Genomic DNA, 18,724 nt, shown 5'->3' on the forward strand with positions numbered 1-18,724 from the left:
GAAAGAGGCTAGACCTGGAAACCCTGGTACAGAGCCTTTAGCTCTGTCCAAATCTATCCTTGCAGCCTCTGTGCAAGCGGGGAAGAGGTAGCACTAGACAGGGGACCCTTTACCCTCACCAAATCCTATTCAAAGTTGAACTTCTAAAGAAACACAAGCCAAACTCTAGTTTTTAGTGATTGACACTAGGTGTGCTATTCTCAGAACCTTTCCAGCCTAATTTCTCTTCCTCAAAGAGTTTGAATAAAACCCTCAGAATTTGGAGCGAGCTCAAAGAGTCTGACCTTCTTTCCACCCAGAGGATCTGATCTCCTAAGAGTTAGAGCAATGGTTTTGAGCTGGAACCCATAGACAAAGTCCAAGGTTAGAATTTAAGGGAGGAAGAACCTGGACGGGTGGTCTGTGAACCTGAATGGAAAAAAACTACATTTGTATTTCAATACAATTGGCTTCTTTGACAATCCTAAGTATTGTTTATATATATGTAAACATTTGTTTATATATATATATACTTATATATAAGATATATATTATATGTATGATATATATAACATATGATAAAAATATATATATTTATATATATGTAAACATTTGTTTATATATATAAAACATTTGCCACAGAAAGGATCCATGGGCTTCACCAAGCTGCCAAAAGGCTACAAAAATAGTTAAAAACTGTAGCTTCCTCTCAGGCTTGTCAATCCACTTAGCGCAGGGTCTTATTTAAACTGCACTCAGGGAACACGTTCACAGTTCTATTCTCCTTTGAGCAAGTGATCTCTGAAGAATTTGGTTTCATGTCAAACTTCAGAGTATTTGAAAGCTGGGCAACAACAGGGTCAGCCAGCAGAAGGGATGGAAAAGAATGACCTGCCCTGAATAAATGGTCGCATTCTCAAAAATGTTTCTCGTGCGCCAAATCTGGCACAGCTTTGAAGATGAGGAGACCCTGCTTCTGAGTCACAGATTATGACAAATGATTAAGTGCTTGGCATGGCTGGGATGTACTCTTATTATTTACATGGTATTTTCTCTTTAGGAAAATAAGCTGGATTTTCCAGTCCAAAATTAGAAAGTCATTTGTCCAAACTGGATAGGAAAATGCTCCCCTTCCTTCCTTGATCCGCCTTGTACTCATTCAAAATCATGAGCTTCTCAAGGCTAAAGATCATCTCTCATTGGCATTTGGCAAGACCAGGAAAGTGGAACACAAGATGGCCAGTGTCATGTGAGGTCCTAACTTGACTGGAGCCCTGTAGAGTGAGTCAGTGGAAGATGTAGATTTGGAAGGGAGAAGGTAGGTTACTAGGTGGTTAGAGCCAGACCTGGAGTTAGGAAGTCCTAGGTTCAAGTCACTTAACCCCCTTGCCTAGCCCTTACCAGTGAGAAGATCATTAAAGAACTATACTGTTGGTTATTTTGGGAAAATTAGAGAGGATAGGAAACATGTTGTTTGGGCATTCAAATGGGGAAGAGAGATAAGATTCCAGGAATTTCAGAATGGTAGCACTGAGATCCACTTCTGGAAAAAAATTCTACAAGAAAACAAGCTAAGAGCATGACATGCCAAACAAATACCCTTGGTCCTTCCTTTAATATCCCTACTTATGGCATGGAGGTAACCTGGGGCTAAAAAAAGGAAGAAGGGGAAAGAGTTCAGAAACTTAAGGATGGTGAACTTGAGGTCCACTTCTGGAAAAGTTCTAGAATGGGCTGTAATACACTGTCCAAAAGATACCAAACCATGATTTTTCATAGCATGGAGTCAGCTTGGGACTCTTGGAAGGCTCTGCCAATGAAAGCTCTGAGTATTTTGAGTGTCTTTATCTAAGGAACAGCCTAACTATGTTCAGAGAAGCTCATCAGCAATTTAGCTGCAAAGAGATGGTTTTTCATTTTGGCCATGCAACTCTTGAAGGTCACTGAGGGTTTGTGATCCTTACTGGGAGACAAAGGACCCATTTCCAATTTTTTAAGTTCGGATTATTTTTGAAAACATGAATACTTCCTGCCAGTGACGTTAATCAAAACTATTACCACACTAGTAGAATTTGCACTTGATTTACAGTTACAGGGTCCTTGATTTACACAAGACCTAGAAGAATGTCTTTCCTGGTATCTTTGTAGAAAAATATGGACAACTGTAGAGAAAGGAAGAGAAGACAAGAAACACTTCTTAATCCCCTACTGAGTACTTTACAAATAAGTGCTTTTTATGAATATTATCTTGTTTGCAAAATGCACAATGTGGACTGGATGGAAATACAATCAGGTGGATTTGCCACTGCTTTACCCAAAAGAGAGTTGCTCAAAAGGCTGGCCTGATATAAATCTGTAGGGTGGTGGAGTTTCTAGGGCTCTTGTCTTGTTTACCATTTTGTTGGATGAATCATGTTAATCAAATGTACAAATGAAGCAATGCTAGGATAAATAATGAATACAGTGGAAGATAAAATGAGTATTTAAAAAGCTTGGACAAGCTCAAATGAACTCAAAACAACAAGATGGAGTTCAATAGAGGTAAATTTAAAAGTCTGCATTAACAATGTAAGTATAAGATGGAAAGGTCTGGCTTGACATGTATTATAAAGCAGTAATTATCAAAATTATCTGGTACTGCTAAGAAATAGTAAAGTAGATCGATGGAACAGAACAGACATACAACAAGCAGTAGCATTAGATTATAGTAACCTTGTGTTTGACAAAAGTAAAGATCCAAGCCTTTGGTAAGAATTCACTATTTGGCAAAAACTGTTGGGAAAACTGGAAAGTAAGCAGTCTGGCAGAAACTAGACATGGCCCTACATCTTACACCATTTACCAAGAGAAGATCAAAATGGATGCATGAGCCAGACATAAAGGGAGATATCATAAGCAAATCAGAAGAACAGAGACCATATTACTATCAGATTTATGGATAGGAGAAGAACTTATGAATAAACAAGAGACCAAAAGCATTGTGAGATGTAAAATGGATTATTTTGAATACATTAAATTAAAAATAAGTGTACAAATAAAACTAATGTAGCCAAGATTAGGGGGAAAGCAGGATATGGAGAAAAAAAAATTTATAGTTGATTTTTTTTTATCTCTATCCAAGTCTCATATTTAAATTATTTGAAGGGGCAGTTAGATAAGTAGATAGATACTCAGTAAATAAGAGGGCCAGGCTTGGAGACAGCAGGTCCTGGGTTCATTTCTGGCTTAGACACTTCCTAGCTATGTGACCTTGGGCAAGTCACACATCTTCTTTTAGCAAATTTAAACTCTGGCTCTTGGACTCCAAATCCACAATTTTTTCCCTCTATACCACGTATTTCCTATATACATATACTGTTCTGGATTGTGGGGAGAGGTTGAACTACATGCCCTGGAATGCCCCTTCCTAATATTCTATTGGGTTACTGAGAGGTAAAGTTCAGAGGGTACAAGTTAGCCCCAATTGCCTAGTCCTTACCACTCTTCTGCCTAAGAAACAATACCTTGTATTGATATTAGGATAGAAGGTAAGGGTTGTTGAAATAAAATAAACTACATAGAGAACTTTGTCAAATATATAAGAATATGAGCCATTTCCCAATTGACAAATGATCAAAAGATATGAACAGATAGTGTTCGGATGAAGAAATCAAAGCTATATATAAACATATTTTTAAAATCCTTTAAATCATTATTGTTTGGAGAAATGTAAATCACAACAACTCAGGGATACTATCTTGTACCTATCAGATTGGCTAAAATAATAAAAGAATAAAATGATAAATGTTGGGAGTGGGAAAATGGGAACTAATTACACTAATGTACTGTTGATGCAACTTTAAAATAATCCAACTATTTTGGTGAACAATATGGAATTATATCCAAAGAGTTATAAAACTGTGTATACCTTTTGAACCAATAGTACCACTAATAGGTTTATTTCCTAAGGTAATCAGGAAAAAAGGAAAAGCACCTATATCTATGTTCTAAAATATTTATAGCAGCTCTCTTTGTGGTAGCAAAGAACTGGAAACTGTAGGGATGCCTATCAACTGGGGAATGGCTAAACAAATTGTGACACATGCTTGGGCTGGAATACCACTGCTTATCATATGAAATGACCACAGGTAATTTTTTTTAAAACATGGAAAGATCAACTGATATGAATTTATGAAGAGTGAAATGAGCAACAGAAAGTATTGTTTGAAGAATATCTTATGTATGCCCACCTCCAGAGAAAGAATCGATAAATAAAAATAAGTAAGACATTATTTTATATATGTGTATATCTTTTTGTCCAAATGTTAACTTCTCTAGCACAAGGTGGGGAGGGAAAGAGTTAACCTGGGAATTTTAATGTAATAAACAGTTAATTTAAAGAAAGAGAAAAACAGCTATGTAGAAATTGCTGCAGGCTTATTCTGTATTTTTTTCAAAGAAGAAAAATGGGAAATTATGGGAAAATCAGATGATGGTTTAAGAAGAAAGTACTTCCTACTAGGCAGCTCAGTGAATACAACACTGATCCTGGAGTCAGGAAGATTGGAGTTCAGATATGACCTTAGACATTTACTATCCACGTGACCCTAGGCAAGTCCCTTAACCTTATTTGCCTCAGTTTCCTCATCCATAAAATGAGCCAGAAAGGGAAATGGCAAACCACTCCAGTATCTTTGTCAAGAAAACATCAAATGGGGTCATGAAGAGTTGGACATATTAAAAAATGACTGGAAGACTGAACAACACTTTCTACCTGAACAATATTGAGTTCTGTGTCCCCGTCAGTTTTTAAACAGGCTAAATGAATAAATGCCAAGTATGTGCACAGGATCATATGATCATAGAATCAAAGTTGGAAGGGATCTTACAAGCCATCTGGTCCACCCTGTTACCTTCATTTTCCAGATTAAGTGACTTGCCCAGAGTCACAAAGATAGTATAATTAGCAAATCCAAACCCGGGCTCTTGGATTCCAAATCCATGGTATTTCCTTCTATACGGCATGGCCCCTGTTCAGCCTGGGGGCGATGGTGGTTGAACTATATGCCCTGGAATGTTCCTTCCTAATATTCTACTAATCATTATTGAGAGTTAAAGTTCAAGAAAGTACAAGTTAAGAGGGGAATGACATTTCTAAAAGAGATCAAGTAGCTTTAAAATTGATAATGGCATATAACACATATTAAATGTTTAATAGTGAGTTTAGGAGTAGTTATGTATTATTGGAGTACAGGACAGTACAAATGGAAATTTAAATAGTTTAAATAGTTTTACTTACTACACTGGTGAAAAGAAGAAAAGCAAGTGAGCTACTCTTCAGTCCGGAGGTCTACACCTTTTGAAGTTTCGCAGGCACACCATCTCTGCCTTTGTCTTCATTCTAGATGGAAGAAATATAGACATCTTGAAGTGGCAACAACAGAAACAAATTTATCATTTCTATTACAAGGCATCCCCTGCGTGAAAGGATGGAGAAAGGGGGTCCTTATACACATTACACACATTTTGGGAGTACTCTGCCCAGAGACTTTCCCTGACTTCCACTGCAACCACACAATGGATGTTTTCACATGCCAGGTCAACTTCACTTCAGGTTCCCAACATTCTATACGAAGAGTTTCAACGAAGGTAAAAAGAATTCCCTGCCTCTCCAACACATACCCCTTTCCCTTGCCCTTCTCAAGAGAGGCAAATCACTTTAGCAATATTAAGCTTTCCAATGTGGGATCCATCAGACCATCCAATTTCTGCCCCCCTTGTTTTAAAGGGCATGCCCACTAAAATCGATCACCCAGAGGATTCCTAATTCATTGGGAATTTTGGGCTTTCAGTATTTAATCAAGAACATTTGCCCTCAGCACGGCTCTTGACATTGAGCAGAGCTTTACTAATTGGTAGAGCTCCCTGGAGAAACTTTTTCAGGCTCAGAAAAATGGAAATAGGGTCCAATTTCTGCTCAATGAATAAAGATGTGACTATCTCTTCAAGAGTAAGCGAACCCTTATGCTACTTAATTTTTTTGAGTCAGTTAATCACTAGGTCAAGAAAGAGTTTCTGCGCCTTTAAATACAATTTTTATATCATTCAATTTGGTTAAACAAATATTTACTAAACAGCTACTTTACAAAAGGAACTGACCCTGCTATGGGCTAAGAGATGAGTTAATAGGGGTCCCTAAATGTGGCTGGTTCATTCTGAATGGCAAGAAAAATTCCAAACATTGATATGGCAGTGACCCATGGACATTTAGAGGTGGTACAGTAGATAAGTTCAAGAAAGTACAAAAGTGGCAAATTACCTTTCTAAAAGAGATTAAGTAGCTTTAAAATTGATAAAGGTATAGAACACATAGTAAATGTTTAATAGTGAGTTTAACTAAGTATATTTACTGGATGTGGAGTCAGGAAGATCCTAGTTCAAATCTGGACTCAGATATCACTAGCAGAGTGACCCTGGGCAAATCATGTATCCTCTGTTTGCTTCAGTTTTTTCATCTGTAAAATGTGAAGTAATAACATCTGCTTCCAGAGTTGTGAGAATTAAATGAGAAAATATTCATAAAGTGTTTTGCAAGCCTTAAAGCATTTTATAAATGCTAACTATCACTACCATCTTCAACAAGGTCCTTGGAGTCATTTAGTGGGAAGAGGATAAACTCTTCTGTGCAAACCTGATACCTAACAGTGAGAAGTTTTATAACACAACTGTTCCCTTTCTTAAAGCCTACATTGATGACTGTTCCCTCCCTTCCCCATCTTATAAATGTCTAGTTATTAAAGAATATCTAGAAAACAAAAAACCTACTCCTTGACCTCAACCTAAACCCCCAGGAGCAAATGGAGTTGGACTATAACCTGGTCAAGCATTTTTTAAAAAGTTTTATCAATTCACATTAGCAAACATTTCAAAGACTAAAAAATGCAATATCACAAAGTCCTAATGTGAAATATCAAAATGACAAACTCTTTCCCTTCCCTGGCCAGAAATGAAAATAGTTCCTCTTTCTAACAGTATGAAGAAGTCAACAAATTGTTGAGCAGGGCTATGGAACTTAAACCAACCACTGAATAATCTTTGAATGAGAGATAGACCATAGGACCAAGTACCAAATGGACAGCAACAGATAAGGACTCTAACGTGAGCTGACGTTAGCAAGCTGTCTTACTCAAGTTAGTCATCCTTTCCCTTTTGGCCCCCCATCTTCTGGTCTTCAGTTAGAACACAAGACTATCAGCTACCCCCCAGGCTGACAGAAGGCTGTTAAGATTAGATACTATCCAGAAAGCACTTTAGAGCCAGTTCAGAAGCCAGTATGTAAATATACACACAAAAATCCTAAGGTATGATTAAAAAAATTTATTAAGCTCCTCGTAGGCACTTGATAAATGTTTATTGACTGCTAGACTTCCAAGGAACTCAATGCCCTTTGCAGAGAGGCTAGCTAGGAAAATTTCAGGCCATTTAAAAAAATATTGATTTTCTTTGACCTATATAAATTGGGGGGAAAAGAAATTAATCTAGGCAGAATACATTGATTAACTGCTAGAATTAACATCAGCTCAACTGTTTAGTTTGAGTTCCCTAGGTCATATTTTTTTTAGACTTAGAGCAAAAGGCACCTCTTAAAAGAGGTGAAACAATTAGGTCTGTTTTTTTTTCCTCCCAAAGAGAAGTGAGAGAACATTTTCAAATGGATCTTTGTAGTGACTTGGGTTGTTTCTCACCATCTACATCCAATGAAGGCTGCTCGGGGCTTTGGGGCTGTGGTTGTTTTCTTTGGGACTGCACCACTGCTTCAGCCTGTTCACAGCTGGATTCTGATGATTACATTGGTTGAGAACGACTGGGTCAATGGAAGAATACTATTCAAATCAACAAGCATTTACTTATTTATTTTAAAATCTTTTTCTGTTTTAGAATCTGTACTAAGTATTGGTTCCAAGGCAGAAGAGTGGTAAGGACTAGACAGTTGAGGTTAAATGACTTGCCCAGAGTCATACAGCTAGGAAGTAGTTGAGGTCAATTTGAACCCAGTACCTCCCATCTCCAGATCTGGCTCTCTATCCACTGAACCACCTAGCTGTCCTATCAACAGTAATTTTTGAAGTGACTTCTATGTACAGTGTTGAGGACTAGAGATACAACAAAAGGAAAAATAAGTTTTGTCCTCCAGGAACTTACATTCTACTGAATAGGGAGAAAGAGATACAACATCTACATGGATTAATAATGATGATGATGATGATAACTAGCATTTATATAGCACCTAAAAGTTTACAAAGTAGTTTACAAATATTATTTTAAACAAATAAATGTAATATAATTTGAGGGGGTAGAGTTCACTAACAATCAAGAGGGAACTGGAAAAGCTTTTATAGGTGGAGGCACTTGAATTGAACCCTTAAGAAATAATATAAAGATTCTGAGAGATAGCAATGGGGAGGTTATGCATTATAGACATGGGAGACAGCCTCGGCAAAGGCTCTGAAGTGGAAGATGGGAGAATCTGCCAGAAAGGTGGCAGAATTTGGGTAAAAGCAGTTAGAACAGCTTGGTTACACTACGGAACTTAGAATAAGGAGTTGTGTGAAACCAATATGGAAAATGAGCCTGGAGGTAGGCTGTGAAGGGCTTTAAAAATGCCAAGCTGTGAACACATGGGCTGTTAGGGATATTATTGGGGACGTAGACACTAAACGATAACTCTAGTCCAACTATCAATAATATGGAATTAGGGCTTGATCAATGATACATGTAAAACCCGATGGAATTGTGTGTCGGCTAGGGGGGTTAGGGAGGCTTGTTGGGGAAGGAAAGAACATGAAATATGTAACTAGGGGAAAATATTCAAAAGAAAAAGAAAAAGAAAAAAAAGAAAGAAAAAATAAAAAACAGAGACAAAATTAGAGAAAAATAAAGAAAGCTTTTTAAAAAAATGGCAAGTTGAAGAATATTTTATTCTAGAGGTAAGAGAGGGCCATTGAAAATTGTTCTTTAACAGAGGAGTGATGGAATCAGACCCATACTTTTGGAAGATGATTTTGGTACTTTAGTGAAGGATGGAGAAATCATTTAGGCAATAAGCATTTATTAAGTACCTACTATGTGCCAGGTACTGTGCTAAGCAGTGGGGACCCAAATACAAATTTTAAAAAGAGACCTGCATCCTTGAGATGTTTATAATCTAATGGGGGAAGATAACATAGAAAAGGAAACTGAAAGGGGGTGGGAGGAAGAAGGTATCCAAGGTAGCACCATGTTGGAGAAATCTACAAGCAGGGTAGCTGATGGGAAATGGTGAGAAGCCTGGGCTGTCACCTCCTTCAATAAAGGAGCTCATGGCCCTGCCCTCTGTTAGAGGGGAAGAAGATACCGACGAGATGTACCAGGCAGAAGATGAAGAAACAGGTGAAGATGAGGCATGGAACCCAATGAAGAGGGCCATGGAGTATCAGTTTAAGGCTTGGGGCATTGTTTGTAGTTTTTTCATGTAGCAATAATATTCAGGAGCAGCTACTGCTAGCTGTTAACTCAGGGTGTTTTCATTTTCCATTTATGCAAAATAAAACCAACATTTCTAGGTTTAGTCCTACAATAATGACTCGTCACAGATTCTAACATTCAAATAAACTAAACACAACCATCAACTGACCTCATTTCACTGCTTGTGAGAAATGACCACAGGGCACAGATACACTTAGAAACAAACAGTACTGACTGCCACAGAGGATGCAATTCAGAGATGGGCACCTCTTTTGACAAGGGAAACTTTGGAGTCTGGTAAAATGTAGCCTTGGAGGGATTCAATAAGACAAACAAATCGCACCACTTAAAAAACATTTTCTGTGAAAGGGGTGACTGGTAAAAGTTACAGTCACAAGAGAGGCTTTAGCAACAGAAAAAATGATACAGGCATGCAAAGGAATGGTGGGAGAGGCTCAATTCACATGTTTCCCCTAGAGGGGATCATGTTTGGAACAAACAACCCACAGAGTTTTGAGAAAGAAAAAAAAATAGGTCAGGGTATCGACTATTTCCCTAACACGGGAGTAGCAACACACCTCTCACAACCTCAGAACGCTACAAGAAACCAAAGTGTGAGAAGAAAATGGCAGCTTTTCTCCAGCTCCAGCCTTTCATTCTCTTGCTGAAATCATCTCTACAAGGTACTATGGATCCATGATCAAGCGCCATCCAAAAGAAACCATCCAACTGAAGCAGAGATAGCACCATCCATGTAAAAATGCTATTTTACTACTCTCACCAGCCCCACTCCTGAAGGCCACTGGCATGGGGCGATGACCCTGACAAGGCGGCGGAGATGCTGGCTATGACACGCTTGACTGGTATTAACTCCTAATTTCACGGAATCAACTTAAAAACAATACATGATCACATGCATGTATAGTGTGTGATAAAGATATTTTGAAATGGGAACAGCTATTACACACATTGTGTTTCATAATGAAGATCAAAGATAATTAGTGCATAATTCTAGTCTTATAGGCCTCTTTGCTTTCTTCAATATAGTTTGAAATATGTACTTCAAAATAATTTAAAATATTTAAAGCATAGCGCTCTCTCTGTCCTCCCTCCCTTTTCTCTCTCCCTCTCTTTCTTCCCCATCTCACTCTCTCTCCTCCCCCATTTCCCTCTCTCTCTTTCTCTGTTTCTCCCCACCTCTTTCCCTCTCTCTCTCTCCCTCCCTTTCTTTCTTTCTTACCCATCTCTCTCTTCTCCCCCATTTCCCTCTCTCTCTTTCTCTGTTTCTCCCCATCTCTCTTTCTTCCTTTCTCTTTCTCTCTCTCTGACTCTGTTTCTCTCTCTGTCTCTTTTTCTCTCTGAAAACATAATCTACACTAAAAGGAGGGAAATATGAGCTCCTCGGAACTGGTGATATTCTCAAATGATCTTAATGAGATCACACTGTAAACTAATCTACCAGAGAATGGTTATAGGAACAAAACCCTGGGGGATGCAATCTGAGCAGCAACGTTCTATAAGTTTTCCTTTCACCAGATGTTTCTGTGTTAAATATGTGTGTCTATTAAACTAAATTCCTACATTTGGAAGCCCTTTAACATGATCCTTTATCAACTATTGCACAGGATACAGCAAAAACTCAATATAAATTTCCCCACATTTCTATCTATGAATTTAGCCAAAGCAAGTGTTCTGCATACAGAGTCATGTCTAGAGGGAGAGGGTTGCTCTCCTTGTGACTCAGTCAGTCACTTTCTAGTCCCGGGGGAAGAAGAATTTGGAGGTTCTAGGTTATATAGTATACCCAGGAATAGGTACAGTCTGATGGAAGGCACAGTGGAAAGTGCTGGATTTTGGAATGAAGAAGACCCGAGTTCAAATCCTAACCTTAGGCATTTACTAGCTTAACCTCTGCCTGCCTCAGTTTCCTCATCTGTAAAATTAGGGATAATAACAGAACCTACCTCCCAGACTTGTCATGAGGATCAAATGAAATAGTATACATGAAGTGTTTAGCAAACCTTGAAAGCTTTCTATAAATGCTAGCTATTTTTATTGGACTATACAGTATACTCCCTACTTTCTTAGGATGGAACTACTGCTCCACTACTGAATTTCCACAAGTCTGCAGTATTATTATTTTACTTTGGAACTGCAAGGATCAGGGACTTTGTTGGTGTGGGCGCTCCCTTTCACCAATGCAGATCGTCTCCTGCTCCAGGCTTGGTAAAAGGTCTTTGAGAGTTTGGCTGAAAGTTTCCCATTCCTGAAGATGACCTGGCAGTGAGCTCCTCTGGCCTTTGCTAGGCTGGTCCTTGGACTACAGACACATAACCTTCTGCCAGGCCCCTCCCTACTCCAGGCTTTTTAAGCTTGGCACAGCCTGCACTATGCCAGTGCTCTTCTGGCGTAGACTCTGAGGTGCCAAGGTTCCCCTCCAAAATACAACTGGGCACCAGAGTGGCTCTTTTTGTGGGGCCTTCAAGATTTTAATATTTAAAATTATGCCCCATCTGGATCTGATGATATATAAGAAGTCTTAACGACCCTCGTACTCTATGAGATGCTTGTTTCTCATTCCAATGCTAGTTGGAGAGTGTTCAGAAAATGCCCTTTTCTAGTCCTGCTGCAGTATTTGGCTCTGTGTTTTTAAGATGCTTCCCCCCTCCTTCTGCTCCCAACAGTATCTTAGCAAAGCACCAGGATGGAGTCCAAATCAATCTTGATTTTTAACATATGAATGTTCTAAGTCAGATCAAAGAAACAATGTGAAGGGAAAAGGGTTTTATGGTCCTAATCCTATTCCCTTTACTTTCAGCCTTCATTAGAAAGCCATAAAAGCTTTTCAAAGTACATGAATTCATTTGGCAATCTTATCTCTGTGGATCTCAAACTGGAATGACAACACTGGAGCAAGGCATATTTATGTCCCAGTAATCTTTATTTTACAGTTAAAACTCTCTAAAATAATCAAAGAAAAAATACATAAATAAGAACTACGAGTATTTATATTCATAAGATACCAAGGGCCTGACACAACTTCGAGATTATTTAAGTCCTGGTTCCTGGTCTCTAGTCACGGCTACAGCAAAATAATTCAAGGTAGGTGGCATAATAACTACAAGCACTAGGCTTCTGAGTTTGGAAGATCTGAATGGGACTCCTCCCTTAGACACTTATCAGTGGTTTGACCCTACACACGTCGCTTTGCACTTTGCACCTCAGTTTCTTCATCTGCAAAATGAGGGAGTTGGAATAATAACCTCAAAGTCCTATACAGCTCTAAATCTAGAAGCCATCAAGAGCTATTTATTTTATTTTCATAAAGGTCTTTATTTTTCTTTGACATATGGCTGCCCATAGCCTCTTAAATCAGTATGTCCAAAGTGTGCCAAGGGACAGTTAGGTGGCATTGTAGATAGACTGCTGAGCCTGGAGTTAGGAAGACTCATCAAATCTGGCTTCAGACACTCACTAGTTGTTTGACCTTAGACAAGTCACTCAATCCTGTTTGCTTCAGTTTCCCCATCTGCAAAATGGATTGGAGAAGAAAACGGCAAGCCACTCCAGTATCTTTGCCAAGAAAATCTCAAATGGGGTCATGTAGAGGTGGATAGGACTGAAAAGACTGAACAACAAGGTCTTAAAAGATTTGTTTCATTTGAGAATAAGAAGCTTACCGTTAAGAACTCTTCTTGTATCTCCCTATTACATTTCTCTTAGACCTTTCCTTTATCCTCATCCCTCAATAATCTTTCCTCTTTTCAATCAATCGATCAATAGGTATTATGAAATCCATACTATCTTCTTTCTATCCTTATTGTCATCTAATTGCACATCTCTCAGTTTTTCTCCTATCTTTCTCAAAGGTTTGGATGGTGGTCTTTCCTTACCTCTCTACCCATCTCCTACCATGGACTTAAGTTGTAACATCAATAACTGCACTCATATCCTGACCGCAGAGCTCAAATCCAGTGACTTCCTTTCTCCACTTTCCTTCAGCAATCCAGCCATGATCATATCTGTCTTAAATCTCACCTTCTCATCACTAAGACCCAGAATATTTGGATGCCACTTCATTTGACTGCAACCTTCTAACACTTTCTTCTCTCCCATATTCTTGCCTTCATGCTTACAACTTCACCCTTTCCAGGCTAATCTTATACTTCAGTCTCTATCCTAACTGGCTTTCATTTTGGCCCTTGTATGCATGTAGGGCTTTCCCAGCTCTATACATTTTTGCATATTGCTCTTTGCCTTCTGTTTCCCCCAAAATTCCTACCTGTCCTTCAAAGTTCAAGCTACATGTCAACTAACTGCTTTTCTAAGCTTAAAGCCTGCTTTCACTAAGACGGCACCATGTGTGGAACTTATGACTTTTTGGGAAAAAGGATGGCAAGACTGGAGTGGTACATAACATGGACTGGGATAAGAATAGATGAAGACAAGAGGGCCAAAACAGGAGGCTAACAATAGAATAGCAAAGAGCTCAGGGCCTGAATTGAAGTGGTTTGTGATAGGATTATAAAGAAGGGAAGGATGCTGGCCTTTTAGCATCAGCAAGTGCCTTAACTGGTGTGACGGCCCTCACGGTTTGAAGTCCTATGAAGTAAAACTAAGAGTTGCATCAAGCCTGCCATTGTTTTTGTCATTATAGATGTTGTTATTCATACTTCTTGTATACCAAAACCGAAAATGCAATCCCACTTTTGGGAAATTCCTTCCCCAAGCAGGAGAAATTTTTGAATTAGGTAAAATTCATTGCAATCCAAAAGGGAGTTGGGTATTGAAGAGAGAGAGAGAGAGGCTGATCTTGGAGCCAGGAAGAACTGGGTGTAAGGTCCCTTGTGGCTATCAAATGCCCTAGATACCTCTATAGGGCTCCTAAGTAGCAGAGAAGGTGCTGATCTGCATTTCTTCATTGTTGAGGTCAGTCCTTATAGCAATGAAACCACAGGTTTCCCTTATTGAATGTTAATATTTTTCTTTGACATATGGCTGCTATAGCCTCTTAAATCAGTATGTCAAAAGGGTAACACGTTTTTTTTCCCTTTTGTTCTAATTTCACAAACTTTCCCTCCATATACACATACACACATTTGGTGCCCAAACAGCAATAGCATCTATCAAGGTCATTCTAAGTCTATTTATTGGTATTTAGTATGACTATGCCATTCAAGTAGAGATTGCCACAACCTCCCAATGTCACTGAATGTCTATTATTTTTAAGGCAATTGTGAGATCCAGCCAGGTCCCTACATCTATTAGCAGGAGCACTCCAGTCTCAAACTGCTTTGCTGCAAAAGACTTGTTTTGTGACTCTCACATGGTATTTATATTGGCATGAAGAAGGCTGGCACAGGACCAGAAGAAATTTTATAAGCCTGGAGGAGTGTGTCCATCACCTGGCAGTACCTGCGGGAGCTATTAACGGCTCTCACATTTCCTGTTCTTGTTATCTACCCAAGATCTTTCTGGGTCTAAGTCATTTCTGCAATAACATATCTTTCTGGAATATATGTGATCTGTGCATTGGATTTTGCTCTCACCTTTGAAGTCTCTAACAGTGACAGAATAGGAGTACCAAAAAAAGTGCCAAGTTCATGAAAATGAGAGAGTGCTTGGAAAATTGGTAGATGATAATAACAAGAATTTGGAGACATTAGTTTAGTTCAGAAATTCTTAATCTGGGATTCATGAACTTGTTTTAAAAATATTTTGATTAACTATTTCAATATAACTGATTTCCTTTGTAATCCTATGTATTTTATGCATATAAAAACACTAGGCTGAAAGGGTGTCCGTCCATAGGCTTCACCAGACTGATGGAGTCTATGATATCCAAGAACACTCAGCTCAAATTCCTGTGTATGATGAGTTAGAAACCACAGTAGTAAATGCTCTCCTTCTATTGAAATTAACTTTATATTTAGTTCCCTGGGACCATGGATCCTCGAGATAGAGACTTTTTGTTTCTGTCTTTGTAGCCATAGTGCCTTACCCTTAGTAATTGCTTAATTGATGCCCATTGAACCGACCAACTGAAGTACAATAAAAGGAGAATGAGTAAGGAGTGACTTTTAACATTCAGGGGAAGAATACAGGGATTGGAGAAGGGTTCCCAGAGGAGGTGGCAGCTGAACTGGGCTCTTTCCTACAATGGTTATTTACTACCAGTTTACAAATGGGGCTCAAAAAAGAAACTCATCATTTCATGAATTCGATTCATTGTACCATTTGGCACATTCAACTGTAACCTGTCTTGTTTATTTCTCAGTCCAAGCTCATGGCTTTTTCCCATTTTCTTTCTGTCTACTAGCCTCTCATCTATACTTCTAGATCCAAGATAAGTTCCAATTCCTTCATGAAACCTTCTTAAAGTACCTTAAAGCACTCCCATCAAAGATGTCCCTTTTCTGAATTGTTAGGGCACATATTGTCTCTACCTCATTCTTCTATCTAGTATAGTGTTACTATGCATCCATCATGTTCTCAGTAAATACTTCGGTTACGTCAGGACCTCCTTCCAACAGGAACTTGTATTTCAATGCTTCAGGGAAGGGACATTCTAAGAGCTCTCAATGACTGATAGGGACAAGCTAAGTGACTCTGATACCTTTTAGAGTTAAAAATGTTCCCCAGGAAAGAGAAAAACTAATCTTTTCCCCAAGGCAGCTAGTTCCTATGTGTGATAAGTCTAATAGTTCACAATTTTCCTTATATCCTATCTGATTTCTCTCCTGAAGGAACTGAATCACAATTCTTCCTGTTCAGTGTTGTGTGGAGATGGAGAACAAACAGCAAGTATTCTCTGAATAGCCTTTCATTTACTTAAAGACAATTATTACTCAGTTACCCCTTGAGGAACTTATTTTTCATTTCCACTAAGGACTCCACTTGTGGCATGGATGGGGCCCCAGTTTTTAAAGGCTTATCAAGGCAGAATAAAAATACTTTCAAGTCAGAGCAGGTCAGACTTGAAAAATATTGACAATATGTTGGTGTCATCTGAGGCCAGGCCAAACTAAGCTCAGACAGGAATGTCATAATAAGTTGGTCATCAAACAATGAAGTGACCACGGGCAATTCATTTCACTTGGCTATTATTCATCTTCTTGCTAAAATAAGAGTTTTGGACTAGATAAACAGTGCAGCCCCCTCTAGCTCTAAATCTACAGTCCTGTTACATTTGGGGGGAGTTCATAACTCATGGAAATCATCTACTAAGATAAAGAAAGTTCATGATTTATAATCATGGAGAGTATATACATCCATAAAATTAGAGTTCTTTTAAAATGTTTTAGTATGGAATTATTTTCTCATGCAGGTTAGTGTATATTAGCTATTCTAGATAAGCAATGTCCTCAAAAACAGTACAATTACACTAGAGGTGAATTATCCAATGATGACCTGTCCAAGTACAGTACTGCCTGTAAAATGTAGTCGTAGGGATTAGTAGTGATCCCAACCTACTGGGAATAGTGTCTCTGCTCTAAGTTACATTTCCTAAGATATGTCCAAGTCTGAGTCATATTTGAATTTTCTTATTAGAAGTATGGTCTAGGATTTCTAAAAGAAAAAAATAATTGAGTCATGCTTGGTTCTAGAGAAAACCCCAGAGACCCTGCAAGGTCTGTTGTGTATTTGCAGGCTGTCTCAGGAGCCATGTAATAACAAGGTAACCAGGTAATAACAAGGTAATCTCAGAGCTCAGAGCAAAATTGGGCTTGAGATGCTCCATATTTTTCATAAGTTGTTGGCACTTGAACACAAATTTTTAAAATGTTTGAAGTCAATGTATAAATCATTCATCATAAGAAAGTATAAACTTTTGTCCCAGAATTAAAGATTCATCTTTCAAAACTCTAAGAGCAAAGAAATAAACCTAATGACCTAGAATTTGTACATTTTCCATACTGTCCTCTACAGCTGAGAGAAAGCAAATTAATGGTTCTCAGGCAAAGAGCAATGCCCCTAAATCACGTGAGTCATGGTGACAGGGGAGTTGGTTCAGGTCTTCCTGACATTTTCCATTTCCCAGCATTTTAAATTCTTCAAAAGCAAATTTTCAAACGGGATGACTTTTTGAAAAGTTACGGTCATGCAGCAGATTTATTTAAAATCTCTTTAAAGAAAATAACTACCACTAACTAATAATGGCACAGTAAAATCAACATAAAAAACTCTAATCAATCTGAATCCTTCAAATATTTCTAAGCCAGTCCATACACTCTGGTTGGGAGAAATACAAAGATTGTCAAATGTAGGTCCTGTCCTCTAAGAGATTACAGGGGAGTCCGGGTGCTAGGATGCACACGTAACACAAAATAGAATGTGACAGAGGCATAAATAAGCTTACAAAGCAGGAAGGGGAGCAAAAGATCACTACCAGGTATGTGTGTAGGTATGTGGGTGGGTGAAATCAAGTATCTTTTCAAGAAGGAGATAGCACTTAGGCTGGGTCCTGAAGGATGATTTCAACAGGCAGAGACAATGGAGAGATTATTATAAAGGAAGGAATAGCTGGAACAGTGCCCGGGTAGGAAAACAAGATTTGACCATGGAACTTCGAGTAATCTAGTCTGGCCATAAGGCATGCTATTTTTTGCAATAACTACCATAACAATAACTGGCTTTTATAAAGTATATAAATATATAAAATCAATGGGGGGAAGTAGGTTGTAGCCAGACCGAAGACATCCATGAATGGCAAGCAAAAGAATTTCTACTTTAAAGGTAAGAATTAAGAGGTGAGGTCATTTGCAAATTTGAAGGTTCCACAAGAATTGAAAAGATCTGGAACACTCACTGTGAAGAATGTATTACTGAGTCTATAAGGAGATATTTTTGGAGGGGCAGCTAGAGAGATGTCAGTGGATTGAGAACCAGGCTTACAGATGGGAGTTCACAGCTGGCCTCAGACATTTCCTAATTATGTGACCCTGTACCACGCTTCCATCTTGGGACCAATACACAGAAAAAGGAAGAAGTGGAGGAGGAAGAGGAAGAAGAAAGAAGAGTTTGTTTGAAGAGCAGTGAAGGCCCAAGGGGAGATTGAAAAACCAGATCCTTAGCAGAACCAGTCAGTAGTTTCATGACAGAGTTACAGGGTTGAAAGGTATGAAACATGTGATAAATTTGGAAAGGCAAGTGGGACCCAGATGGGAAAGGTTTTCAAATGACTAGAAAACAAGTTTTTATTTGACCTTAAGAGTCAAAAAGGAGCCACTGGAGCTTAAGCAAGAGCAGAATGGGACCTGAC

The sequence above is a fragment of the Gracilinanus agilis genome, chromosome 4 (assembly GCF_016433145.1).
Source record: "Gracilinanus agilis isolate LMUSP501 chromosome 4, AgileGrace, whole genome shotgun sequence".
NCBI lineage: Eukaryota > Metazoa > Chordata > Mammalia > Didelphimorphia > Didelphidae > Gracilinanus > Gracilinanus agilis.